This window comes from Rhinoderma darwinii, chromosome 7, assembly GCF_050947455.1.
Source record: "Rhinoderma darwinii isolate aRhiDar2 chromosome 7, aRhiDar2.hap1, whole genome shotgun sequence".
Classification (NCBI taxonomy): Eukaryota; Metazoa; Chordata; class Amphibia; order Anura; family Rhinodermatidae; genus Rhinoderma; species Rhinoderma darwinii.
This window is the reverse complement of record NC_134693.1, coordinates 10,485,122-10,500,214: the sequence shown is the minus strand read 5'-3', so window position 1 is coordinate 10,500,214 and position 15,093 is coordinate 10,485,122. Positions and strand designations below refer to the sequence as shown.

Below are 15,093 nucleotides of genomic sequence, written 5' to 3'. Positions count from 1 at the left end.
TCACTATTCTGCTGGTGGAGTCACTGTGTACATACATTACATTACTTATCCTGTACTGATCCTGAGTTACATCCTGTATTATACTCCAGAGCTGCACTCACTATTTTGCTGGTGGAGTCACTGTGTACATACATTACATTACTTATCCTGTACTGATCCTGAGTTATATCCTGTATTATACTCCAGAGCTGCACTCACTATTCTGCTGGTGGAGTCACTGTGTACATACATTACATTACTTATCCTGTACTGATCCTGAGTTACATCCTGTATTATACTCCAGAGCTGCGCTCAAAGTGTAAAGCTGACACTTCCCAGAATGCAAATTAGCAGAACATGTCGTGAATAGACATTGAACAAGCAGAGATTAATGTGATTGAATTATCTGAACTTGAAAACCAACAGAATTGTGAAAGAAGCTCTGGGCTGTAGCCCAAATACTGACAAGCTACGGCAAACTTTTCAGATGTATGTTACATATTAACCCCACCCCTTATTGTAATGGCCACACCTCCAAAAACATACCCTAGTAATACCCTAATGCGAAGTCTATTTCTCAGCCAACAACTAGTGACATGAATGGTGCCCTTCCCCAAAGATCCAAGTACTACTGCTCACAGCAGACTGCAAATTGGGTCCTATTAATGGCACCACCTTACAGCTATTCCCCACTGTAGTGCCCACGGAAAAGTTTACGCCAAATAGTAGTGCCAGCCGAGTAATAACATCAGTACATAGCAGTGTCCATAATATACTACAATTGCATAGCAGAGTTTGCAGAGTAATTACTACTACATACAAATGCTGCAGCGACAGTGCCCCTATAATACAACCCAACTCCTTTATAATCCAGAATATTTGATAATCCTGCAATTGTCAGATCCTATTAATGCTGAATTAAAGAAGTTTCACAGTATTATCACAGGCTGTTACGGGCATGCTCCAATTCTACCACTAGATGGCAGCAGATTAACTATTTGAATGCCAGTACTATACGTCTTGTCAATCATTTCAATTGCATGTGTCAGTACGTCAATGATAGATTTGTAAGGTCTTGCGAGCCCATGTACTACATTGCAGCTCTGTCCCAGTATGGGGGAGGGGAATTGCATATTTATCAAACTAGAGTAATGAACAGTTCAACGGGGACATGTATAATCAATTCCCTGGGGGGCACTTTGGGGTTTTCTATATATTTCTTTTTAATTGAAGTTAAGTTTATGGCTATGATTGATCTCTGTTCATGAGAGAGCGAGTGAGACGTTCCTGTAAGGAGGTAAATGTTGTTTGATTATAACCAGAATACAATATTATTTCGTAACACATGAATAAGTAGAATCTGTTATTTATATAGCTCCAACATATTCCACAGCGGTGTACACATTGTAATCACTCACCTGAGGCCCTGTACCCAGGAACTTACAATACAATCTCCCTATCCCTAACAGACAAAAACAGTGTAAGTTCTGTACTTAGAAGAAATCCTCTCTTTATAGATAAAGATAACGATGATCACCATAAATTAATATGTAGCTATAGTTACGCTCACTCTCAGAGGGGTTGTCCGAGACTCAAGAAAACTAATGTTGCTGCAGGATTTGTTATAAAAAAAAAGAAACAAAAACTACTCACTAATTATATCCCCTGCCACAACTGCGCCGATGCTCCAGTAGTCCTGTAGCAATGACGTTCCGTACATTCACATGACTGCTGCAACCAATAATTGGTCTCCGCAGTCTCCTGCTGTACATGCAAGCAAAGCCAGTGATTTATATATACTGTCCTCTATATTCAAGAATATAACTACTATAATACTGCCCCTATATACAAGAATATAACTACTATAATACTGCCCCCTATATACAAGAATATAACTACTATAATACTGCCCCTATATATAAGAATATAACTACTATAATACTGTCCCCTATATACAAGAATATAACTACTATAATACTGCCCCCTATATACAAGAATATAACTACTATAATACTGCCCCCTATATACAAGAATATAACTAATATAATACTGCCCCTATATACAAGAATATAACTACTATAATACTACCTCCTATATACAAGAATAGAACTACTATAATACTGCTCCTATGTACAAGAATATAACTACTATAATACTGCTCCCTATATACAAGAATATAACTACTATAATACTACCTCCTATATACAAGAATAGAACTACCATAATACTGCTCCTATATTCAAGAATATAACTACTATAATACTGCCTCCTATTTACAAGAATATAAGTACTATAATACTGCCCCCTATATACAAGAATATAACTACTATAATACTGCCCCTATATACAAGAATATAACTACTATAATACTGCCCCCTATATACAAGAATATAACTACTATAATACTGCTCCTATATACAAGAATATAACTACTATAATACTGCTCCTATATACAAGAATATAACTACTATAATACTACTCCCTATATACAAGAGTATAACTACTATAATACTGCCCCTATATACAAGAATATAACTACTATAATACTGCCCCCTATATACAAGAATATAACTACTATAATACTGCCCCGTTTATACAGGAATATAACTACTATAATACTGCCCCTATATACAAGAATATAACTACTATAATAGTGCCCCCTATATACAAGAATATAACTACTATAATACTGCCCCTATATACAAGAATATAACTACTATAATACTGCCCTATATACAAGAATATAACTACTATAATACTGCCCCTATATACAAGAATAGAAATACTATAATAGTTCTCCCTATATACAAGAATATAACTACTCTAATATTGCCCCTAAATACAAGAATATAACTACTATAATAGTGCCCGCTATTTACAAGAATATAACTACTATAATACTGCCTCCTATATACAAGAATATAACTACTATAATACTGCCCCCTATATACAAGAATATAACTACTATAATACTGCTCCTATATACAAGAATATAACTACTAGAATACTGCCCCCTATATACAAGAATATAACTACTATAATACTGCCCCCTATATACAAGAATATATCTACTATAATACTGCCCCTATATACAAGAATATAACTGCTATAATACTGCCCCCATATATACAAGTATATAACTACTATAATACTGCTCCTATATACAAGAATATAACTACTATAATACTGCCACCTATATACAAGAATATAACTACTATAATACTGCCCCTATATACAAGAATATAATTACTATAATACTGCCTCCTATATACAAGAATATAACTACTATAATACTGCCCCTATATACAAGAATAGAAATACTATAATAGTGCTCCCTATATACAAGAATATAACTACTATAATACTGCCCCTATATAAATGAATATAACTACTATAATACTGCTCCTATATTCTAGAATATAACTACTATAATATTGCCCCTATGTACAAGAATATAACTACTATAATACTGCTCCTATATACAAGAATTTAACTACTATAAGACTGCCCCCTATATACAAGAATATAACTACTATAATACTGCTCCTATATACAAGAATTTAACTACTATAAGACTGCCACCTATATACAAGAATATAACGACTATAATACTGCCCCCTATATACAAGAATATAACTACTATAATACTGCCCCTATATACGAGAATATATCTACTATAATACTGCGTCCTATTTACAAGAATATAACTACTATAATACCGCTTCTATATACAAGAATATAACTACTATAATAGTGCCCGCTATATACAAGAATATAACTACTATAATACTGCCCCTATATAAATGAATATAACTACTATAATACTGCCCCTATATACAAGAATATAACTACTATAATACTGCCCCTATATACAAGAATATAACTACTATAATACTGCTCCTATATATAAGAATATAACTACTATAATACTGCCCCCTATATACAAGAATATAACTACTATAATACTGCTCCTATATTCTAGAATATAACTACTATAATATTGCCCCTATGTACAAGAATATAACTACTATAATACTGCTCCTATATACAAGAATTTAACTACTATAAGACTGCCCCCTATATACGAGCATATAACTACTATAATGCTGCTCCTATATACAAGAATATAACTACTATAATACTGCCTCCTATATACAAGAATATAACTACTGTAATACTGCACACTATGTACAAGTTTATAGCTACTATAATACTGCCCCTGTATACAAGAATATAACTACTGTAATACGGCTCCTATATACAAGAATGAAACTAGTATAATACTGCCACTATATACAAGAATATAACTACTATAAGGCTGGGTTCACATGAGCACATTAACGTCCGTAATGGACGGACGTATTTCGGCCGCAAGTCCCGGACCGAGCACACTGCAGGGAGCCGGGCTCCTAGCATCATAGTTATGTACGATGCTAGGAGTCCCTGCCTCTCTGCAGGACAACTGTCCCGTACTGTAATCATGTTTTCAGTACGGGACAGTAGTTCCACGGAGAGGCAGGGACTCCTAGCATCATACATAACTATGATGCTAGGAGCCCGGCTCCCTGCACTGAGTTCGGTCCGGGACTTCCGGCCGAAATACGTCCGTCCATTACGGACGTTAATGTGCTCGTGTGAACCCAGCCTAATACTGCCCCCTATGTGCAAGAATATAACTACTATAATACTGCCCCTATATACAATAATATAACTACTATAATACTGCCCCTATATACAAGAATATAACTACTATTATGCTGCCCCTATAGACAAGAATATAACTACTATAATACTGCACCCTATATACAAGTTTATAACTACTATAATACCGCCCCCTATATACAAGAATATAACTACTATAATACTGCCCCTATATACAAGAAAATAACTACTATAATAGTGCCCCCTATATACAAGAATATAACTACTATAATACTACCCCCTATATACAAGAATACAACTACTATAATACTGCCCCCTATGTGCAAGAATATAACTAGTATAATACTGCCCCTATATACTAGAATATAACTAGTATAATACTGCCCCTATATACAAGAATATAACTACTATAATACTGCCTCCTATATGCAACAATATAACTACTATAATACTGCTCCTATATACTAAAATATAACTACTATAATACTGCCCCTATATACAAGAATATAACTACTATAATACTGCTCCCTATATACAAGAATATAACTACTATAATACTGCTTCTATATATACAAGAATATAACTACTATAATACTGCTCCCTATACACAAGAATATAACTACTATAATACTGCCCCAATATACAAGAATATAACTACTATAATACTGCCCCTATATACAAGAATATAACTACTATAATACTGCTCCCTATACACAAGAATATAACTACTATAATACTGCTTCTACAGTGGAGGAAATAAGTATTTGATCCCTTGCTGATTTTGTAAGTTTGCCCACTGTCAAAGACATGAACAGTCTAGAATTTTTAGGCTAGGTTAATTTTACCAGTGAGAGATAGATTATATAAAAAAAAAAAAAGAAAATCACATTGTCAAAATTATATATATTTATTTGCATTGCGCACAGAGAAATAAGTATTTGATCCCCTACCAACCATTAAGAGTTCAGCCTCCTCCAGACCAGTTACACGCTCCAAATCAACTTGGTGCCTGCATTATAGACAGCTCTTACATGGTCACCTGTATAAAAGACTCCTGTCCACAGACTCAATTAATTAGTCTGACTCTAACCTCTACAACATGGGCAAGACCAAAGAGCTTTCTAAGGATGTCAGGGACAAGATCATAGACCTGCACAAGGCTGGAATGGGCTACAAAACCATAAGTAAGACGCTGGGTGAGAAGGAGACAACTGTTGGTGCAATAGTAAGAAAATGGAAGACATTCAAAATGACTGTCAATCGACATCGATCTGGGGCTCCATGCAAAATCTCACCTCATGGGGTATCCTTGATCCTGAGGAAGGTGAGAGCTCAGCCGAAAACTACACGGGGGAACTTGTTAATGATCTCAAGGCAGCTGGGACCACAGTCACCAAGAAAACCATTGGTAACACATTACACCGTAATGGATTAAAATCCTGCAGTGCCCGCAAGGTCCCCCTGCTCAAGAAGGCACATGTGCAGGCCCATCTGTTTGCAAATGAACATCTGGATGATTCTGAGAGTGATTGGGAGAAGGTGCTGTGGTCAGATGAGACTAAAATTGAGCTCTTTGGCCGTGTTTGGAGGAAGAGAAATGCTGTCTATGACCCAAAGAACACTGTCCCCACTGTCAAGCATGGAGGTGGAATCATTATGTTTTGGTGGTGTTTCTCTGCTAAGGGCACAGGACTATTTCACCGCATCAATGGGAGAATGGATGGAGCCATGTACCGTCAAATCCTGAGTGACAACCTCCTTCCCTCCACCAGGACATTAAAAATGGCTCGTGGCTGGGTCTTCCAGCACGACAATGACCCGAAACATACAGCCAAGGCAACAAAGGAGTGGCTCAAAAAGAAGCACATTAAGGTCATGGAGTGGCCTAGCCAGTCTCCAGACCTTCATCCCATCGAAAACTTATGGAGGGAGCTGAAGATCCGAGTTGCCAAGCGACAGCCTCGAAATCTTAATGATTTACAGATGATCTGCAAAGAGGAGTGGGCCAAAATTCCATCTAACATGTGTGCAAACCGCATCATCAACTACAAAAAAAGTCTGACCGCTGTCCTTGCCAACAAGGGTTTTGCCACCAAGTATTAAGTCTTGTTTGCCAAATGGATCAAATACTTATTTCTCTGTGCAAAATGCAAATAAATATATATAATTTTGACAATGTGATTTTCAGTTTTTTTTTAAATATAATCTATCTCTCACTGGTAAAATTAACCTAGCCTAAAAATTCTAGACTGTTCATGTCTTTGACAGTGGGCAAACTTACAAAATCAGCAAGGGATCAAATACTTATTTCCTCCACTGTATATATACAAGAATATAACTACTATAATACTGCTCCCTATACACAAGAATATAACTACTATAATACTGCCCCTATATACAAGAATATAACTACTATAATACTGCCCCCTATATACAAGAATATAACTACTATAATACTGCCCCCTATATACAAGAATATAACTACTATAATACTCCACCCTATATACAAGAATATAAGTACTATAATACTGCTCCAATATACAAGAATATAACTACTATAATACTGCCGCTATATACAAGAATATAACTACTATAACACTGCCCTATATACAATAATATAAATACTATAATACTACTCCCTATATACAAGAATATAACTACTATAATACTGCCCACTATATACAAGAATATAACTACTATAATACTGCTCCAATATACAAGAATATAATTACTATAATACTGCCACTATATACAAGAACATAACTACTATAATACTTCCTCTATATACAAGAATATAACTACTATAATACTGCCCCTATATACAAGAATATAACTACTATAATACTGCCCCTATATACAATATAACTACTATAATACTGCCCCTATATACAAGAATCTAACTACTATAGTACTGCCCCTATATACAAGAATATAACTACTATAATACTGCCCCTATATACAATATAACTACTATAATACTGCCCCTATATACGAGAATATATCTACTATAATACTGCTCCCTATATACAAGAATATAACTACTATAATACCGTTTCTATATACAAGAATATAACTACTATAATACTGCCCCCTATATACAAGAATATAACTACTATAATACTGCCCCTATATACAAGAATATAACTAATATAATACTGCCCCCTATATACAAGAATATAACTACTATAATACTGCTCCTGTGTACAAGAATATAACTACTATAATACTGCCTCCTATATACAAGAATATAACTACTATAATACTGCTCCTTATATACAAGAAAATAACTACTATAATACTGCCCCTATATACAAGAATATAACTACTATAATACTGCTCCTATATACAAGAATATAACTACTATAATACTGCTCCTATAGGCTAGAATATAACTACTATAATACTGCCCCCTATATACAAGACTATAACTACTATAATACTGCCCCCTATATACAAGAATATAACTACTATAATACTGCTCCTATATACAAGAATATAACTACTATAATATTGCCCCCTATATACAGGAATATAACTACTATAATACTGCCCCCTATATACAAGAATATAACTACTATAATATTGCCCCTATGTACAAGAATACAGTATTTGGGAGCCATCATGCAGTGTGGGGGTTCAGTAAAGTGTTTGGAGGTTGTCAGAATGTCTCGTGTCTGGGGAACCTCTTTACTATGTCTCCACCGCTCTGTAATAACCATTTTATTACGTTAATTAAAAATAAAATAAAATAAGATTTTCGGCCACTACAGGCAGATAAAATATAAGGTAGAGGATGAGGCGCAGGAGTTTTTAATGGCTATAGCAGTTCAGCGAGGATATGTATCCGTTTATGGGATGAATGATAAAAGCAGCTGTCTGTGGTGACTCTCCGGTGATTTATTGGTCACAGTTAACCTCTCGTTGCATTCGCCTTTCATTCCAACGTGCTAAGACTTGACTACAGCAAATACACAGATAAACTACATAGAGATATATGAAACGAGTCTAACATATGTCCTAATAGGAAATTGTAACAGGCATCCCAGAATTTTAAGAGTTGGACCACACTAGCGGCGCGGTCTGGACCCGCGTAGAGCAATGTCTTAAGTGTAGAACAGTGACCCTGGGGTCAGCGATCTTTATGAGAACAAAGTTCCCTATTCACACTCAAGTGTAAGTTATGTCAATGCTCTGCCAATAATCAGGAGTCTGGTGGCGTTAATCAGCTAACAATAGGGATTACTGGTCCCTACTTCAATATGCACTTCACAAACAGATCTACACAGATCTCACAGGTTGAATTTATTGAATCCGACCTATAACTACTTATCCTGTCCATACAAAGCTGCTTCTATCATCGATCCGTTTCATATCGATCAAGTTATATTTACGTATCCAATCCATACCGCGCCACCTATGCTTTAAGTCCTGTAAGGTGTGAGGTGCGGCCTCCATGGATCAGACTTGTTTTTGCAGCACATCCCACAGATGATCGATCGGATTGAGATCTGGGGAATTTGGAGACAACACCTTGAACTCTTTGTCATGTTCCTCAGACCATTCCTGAACAATGTCTGCAGTGCGGCGGGGGCATTATCCTGCAGTGTGGCGGGGGGCATTATCCTGATGAAAGAGGGCACTGCCATTAGGGAATACCTCTGCCATGATGGGGGGTACTTGTCTGCAGCAATGTTAAGGTCGGTGGTACGTGTCACATCCACATAAATGCCCAAACAGAACATTGCCCAGATCATCACACTGCCTCTGCCATCTTGTCTTCCTCCCATAATGCATCCTGGTGTCGTTTCTTCCCCAGGTAACTGACACACCCGCACCTGGCCGTCCACATTTGTAATTTATCAGACCAGGCCGCGTTCTTCCATTGCTCCAGATCTGATCCTGACATGTTCACTTTAGGAGCTTTGGGCAGCGGACAGGGGTCAGCATGGGCGCTCTAACCGATCTGCAGCTACACAGCCCCATATACATCAAGTTACGATGTTCTGCGTGTCCTGAGAACGTTGTATCCTAGCCAACAGTAACTTTATCAGTAATTTGTGGTACAGTAGTTCTTCTTTGGGATCGGACCAGACAGTCTAGTCTTCACTCCCCATGTGCATCAATGAACCTTGAGCGTCCATGACCCGGTCACTGGTTAAAACATAAAGGGAAAAAAAGAATACACATGGTGCAAGATAAACCTGGTGGGTAAGGTGAATACAGTGCAAGGACAGGTGATTGTGCTCACCTGTAAAGGTTATACAAGACAGGTACAACACTGATGTAAGCATGTAAGGTTAAAAAGTTTTCTTCCTTGGCCTGACGAAGACACGTCATGTGTCGAAACGCGTTGCCATATATTAAAACTATTAAGAAATTATCATTGCTATACAATTCTTATCAGCAGCTCTTTTCTGTATATCCATACATTTTATTACTTTTACAATATTACCGGTCATTGGTTGTCCTTCCTTGAAGCACTTTTGGTAGGTACTAACCACAGCATACCGGGAACACCCCACAAGACCGGCCATTTGGAGATGTTCTGACCTAGACATCACAATTTGGCCTTTGTCACAGCCGCTCAGATCCGTACACTTGCCCATTTTTCCTGCTTCCAACATCAACTTCAAGAACTGACTGTTCACTTGCTGCCTAATATATCCCTCTCCTTGTCAGGCGCCATTGTAACCCAATAATCAATGTTCTTCACTTCACCTGTCATTGGTTTTAATGTTACGGCTGAACGATGTATATCCACCTATCCGGTCGTACTAAGCCACCCATGTCTACCGTACACATCCGTCTAGCGCTGCCTATATCCATCTTCACCATATTCAGCCACATATCTCTACCCATCATATCCACGCAGCCACATATGTACCGATCCTGTATGTATTGAGCCGCCTATGCCAAACAATGGCCTATAATGGCTTCTAGATAATTCTGAGTCCTAGCTGCAATACGTTGGCATATCCATAATCGATCATATATCCCCTTCTGTAGACTCCTCATCCCTCTGCACCTCCAGCAAAAAGAGACAATTGCTGGGGCTGTGACAAATCCTAAGGGCGGAGAGCCGGCCTGTGAGATTATTTATATTTGTAAAATATTCCTTCGCTTATAGCGGTCACCGTATACTTCCCTATTTTTCCCCACAGTCCACAGATAGCCGGTGGCGCGGTTCCAGTAAACATATCTTATATCCCAGCCATGTGCTATATAAACACAGTCGAGTTAGGGAATCCTGCTGTGATTGAACTGACACTTCACCTCTCATTCATGTCTTGGCACAACTGAAGACACTAAAAAATCACGGCCCCCTGCCTCCTGTCCCCATCCCAATGTGCCGGGTTACTGACACCACCACTAAGCATGGACTAGAGGGTCAGCCAATGCCTCCGCACTTACAGGACTGGGGGGGGGGGGGGTATGTGTAACTAGTTGGATGAGGAGGAAGCTGACGCTCGTAGATACAACAAAAAGCTTAACATTTTCTAGTATCCTTTGGGCTTTCATTTGTCAACATTGTTAAAATCTCTGCTTACTGTCAGTGAATGGGAACCTCCTTGTTGTCATCCAGAGGCTAAAAATTGTCCACAGAGAGTGAGAGCTTGCTGCACTATCCTGGTAGCAAGCTCATCTGTGAGAAGTATTATTTACCGACAGCAAACAGAGATCTTAAATTCAAACACAAAGTATATTAGAAACCTGCACCTGACTTGTAAGTGAATGTCCACATTTTAGCTTCATGTCATGTCTTTTTAAGGTCCATAATTGTCACGATCTGTGGGTATGTGGACCCACTGGGCCGTACCGCCATAGCGGGATAGCAGCTGGCCAACAGAGTACACAGACCATATATAAATAGTCCAAGTAAAAGGGTACCTGTAGTGATTCAGACAGTAATGGAGGCTCGGCACAGATGGGACCTTGACAGCAGACACCAGACGTGGTGTAACACAGCAGGTGGGACAACACAACACAACTCCAACAGGGACCGGAGCGGAAGTGAGCGCTGGCGTCTCCTGTGGAGGAAATGGTGGCCAGCGCTCACAGATCCAGGGCTGCGGCCACCGGGGGGTGAGTAAGGCTTCGTTCACATCTGCGTTGTGGTCCCGTTCTGACGTTCCGTCGGAGCTTTCCGTCAGAATGGGACCATGAACTGACACGAGCGGAAACCAGAGGTTTCCGTTTCCATCACCATTGATTTCAATCGTGAAGGATCCGGTGCCCATGGTTTCCGTTTGTGTCTGTTGTGCACCTAATCCCGACGGTCTGCGGCAATGGACGCTACAATAATTCTGCGCTGATTCGTTTAATAATGCATCTTAATAATGGTCTGAGCTTTATTTTTCTGATACAGAGCTCCAAATCCCCTGCATAGACATAGATTTTAGATTATAAAATTCTGGCTTCCCACAGCCACCACCGGGGGTAGCTCACTGCATACTGTGTTATTATTTAGTTCAATGTATAACAATATGCAGTGTGCTCCCCCTAGTGGTGGCTGCAGGTAGAACTAATTGTATAATTTAACTCTATGACTATGCAGAGGATTTTGAGTTCTGTATTAGAAAAACTGAGCTTCAAAATATATTCAGCATAGAATTTTTGTCCCTAGGATTTCTGTGTACCTTTATGTTTGTCCTGATTTCAGATACAATATGTATCATTGATTTACTCCATCCAAAATATGTCTTTGGTAAAACTCCATTTTCAAGGTCCGAGAATGCAGGTGAAGGGTATGTCCATATTTAATTCCTTTTTTTATATATTGTTCCACTATATCTAAAATAAAAATATAAGCAACTTTGCAAATAGTCTTGATTAAAAACTACTGTTTTGCGTACACCGCTACTATGCAGACCTATGTGTCTCCATGGTTACAGACTACAAACAAACCCTATGTGTAGTCTGACCCTTCAGCCATGTGTTGCTTTATTCTACCTGCCTAGGGGCAAAGTGAGTTAGGTAACTCATGACTGCAGGATCACAGTACACCTACGATTTGTTTGTTGTCTGTAACTATGGAGACGTGTATACAGCTCTTATGCAGACCTATGTGTCTCCATGGTTACCGACTACAAACAACCCCTGTGTGTAGTCTGAGCCTGCAGTCATGTGTTACCTAACTCACTTTGCCCCTAGGCAGGTAGAATAAAGCAACACATGACTGCAGGATCAGACTACACATAGGGCTTGTTTGTAGTCGGTAACCATGGAGACACATAGGTCTGCATAAGAGCTGTATACACGTCTCCATGGTTACAGACTACAAACAAATCCTAGGTGTAGTGTGATCCTGCAGTCATGGGTTACCTAACTCACTTTGCCCCTTCCAGGTAGAATAAAGCAACACATGACTGCAGGCTCAGACTACATATAGGATTTGTTTGTAGTCTGTAACCATGGAGACACATAGGTCTGCATAAGAGCTGTATACACAAAATGGTAGGATATTTGTAATCAAAACTATTTGCAGATGCATTGGATGAATTAATAAATTGGTTGTAAAGGTGGACATACCCTTTAGCGGTCAGCATGCAGCCCCCTCCGCTATAGTTTTTAGACTCTGCTCTGAGCTCATTCTTGGTTGCGTTGCGTTTACCTCGGTCTCATTAGTCGGCACACAATGACAAGCGCCTGTAAAGGTGCCATCTATTTCTTTGTTGATATGCAAAGGCAGCAAGTAAAATGATTTATTTATGTTATAATTAAAATCTCTAGATGGACCAGTGAGTTTTAGCTGCACCTTTTCTAATTTGTCGGCTGCAGGAAAAGGAAAAGAAATCAATAATCTGATACCACTTATGTTTTTATGGTTACCTCGGGCACTCGGTAATGCAAAACTGCCAGTCACCTGCCTTATTGGTACAGCGAGCAGAGCGAGCGCAGTATAAATCTTGGACATTGGAGCTGAAATTTTATATTTCAGTCACTTCCACTCTCCTTTAGCTACTACAGATGTAAAGTCTTCAATCCTCATGTCAAAACTCATGCTGCACATAAAAGGTTGTCATACAGACGTGAAGCAGGTAGTCAGAAAAGATACTAAAGTGAAGCTACAGAAACACACTTCTCCAGCATGTTCAAGATAATCTGACACTTTGCATTACTCATCATACATTGGTTTTATAGTAAATCATCTCTTATACTCTAGTTACATCCAGAGCTGCATGCAAACCTAATTTCCCGTTCGCTATAGGATCTTACGTCTAACTGCAACACCGTCTGGTTTATTGAACAAAGAGTGATTTGCTGGGTTGCATTTAGGGAGATGTAGTGATCTAACTGCAATCCATTTTAGTTAAGTGTCTGAACAGTTTGCTGCGTTGAGTTGCATTGTGTGAGATGTAGTGTTTATATCAAATATTGTTGAGTACTTTAATAACTACTTCTCCCACATGCAGTTATCCATAGTGCTATATACTAGTACAGACGACTGTGCTGACAGTGGTCTCCAACCTGTGGCTCTCTTGCTGTTGCAAAACTACAACTCCTAGCATACTCTGACAACTATAGGCTGTCGGCACGCTGGGAGTTGTAGTTTTTCAAAAGCTATAGAATTTAAGCTAAAATGTCCGTAGTGTCAGCACAGTCGTCTGTACTAGTCACCGAAAAAAATTCTCTTCTTTTAATAAGGTCAGTGGGGATGAGTCTGGTGGGATGACGCTACTTCTATCTATGAAGCAGGTTCTGTATTTCAGAATATACTTTGAGTCTCAAATCTTCATTATTTTCAAGAACTCTGCTTGCTGTGTATGTGTATGTGAATATTCATATTTACATCCAGAGGCTGATGCCCATGCAGACCTAATAGGCCTTACAGCTGATGGTTTGCTACAATTATATCCAGTCTATACAATCCTCTGTGAGCTAAACATGTCAGCAGCACAAATCTCCCTCCAAGTCCTGATAGTTTGCTACAATGTATCAGTGCAGGTAACGTTTATCATTCTGGTGTCCACACTTCGCTCACAGATGATTGTCTAGACTGGATACAATTGTAGCAAACTATCAGCTGTAAAATGTATCAGGTCAGGACAGGTTTACAGCCCCTTAGGGTATTTCACACTGAGGAATTTTTGGGCGGATTCAGCAGCAAAATTCTGCCTCCCATTCATTTGAATGGGAGTCGGACTCTTCTTTTTCCACTAGCTGGTTATTTCAGCTAGCAGGAAAAAGAAGCGTCCTGCTCGATCCTCGAGCGTATTACGCCCGAACCTCCGATTGATGTCAATGGGAGGGAGGAATCGGGACCCTCCACGCAAAATCTGCCGTGTGAAATAGCCCTTTGGGTTCATGCACACACCCATATTACTGCTCAGTTTTGTATGGAGCCCTAACAGGGCTGCCATGGAGGCCTCTACTGTAACTCCGTATGCCTCAGACAAAAAAAATATATTGTGCTATGCTCCATCAGACTCCATGTTTATGGAGGTGTAAGAG

The 15,093-nt window shown here is 38.8% G+C and overlaps 1 protein-coding gene across 4 annotated transcripts in view; it reads left to right on the top strand.

Annotated features, from left to right (window-relative positions):
* Positions 1-15,093, top strand: part of TM2D1 (TM2 domain containing 1) — a 152,437-nt gene that overhangs the window by 56,144 nt on the left and 81,200 nt on the right. The window lies entirely within an intron of this gene.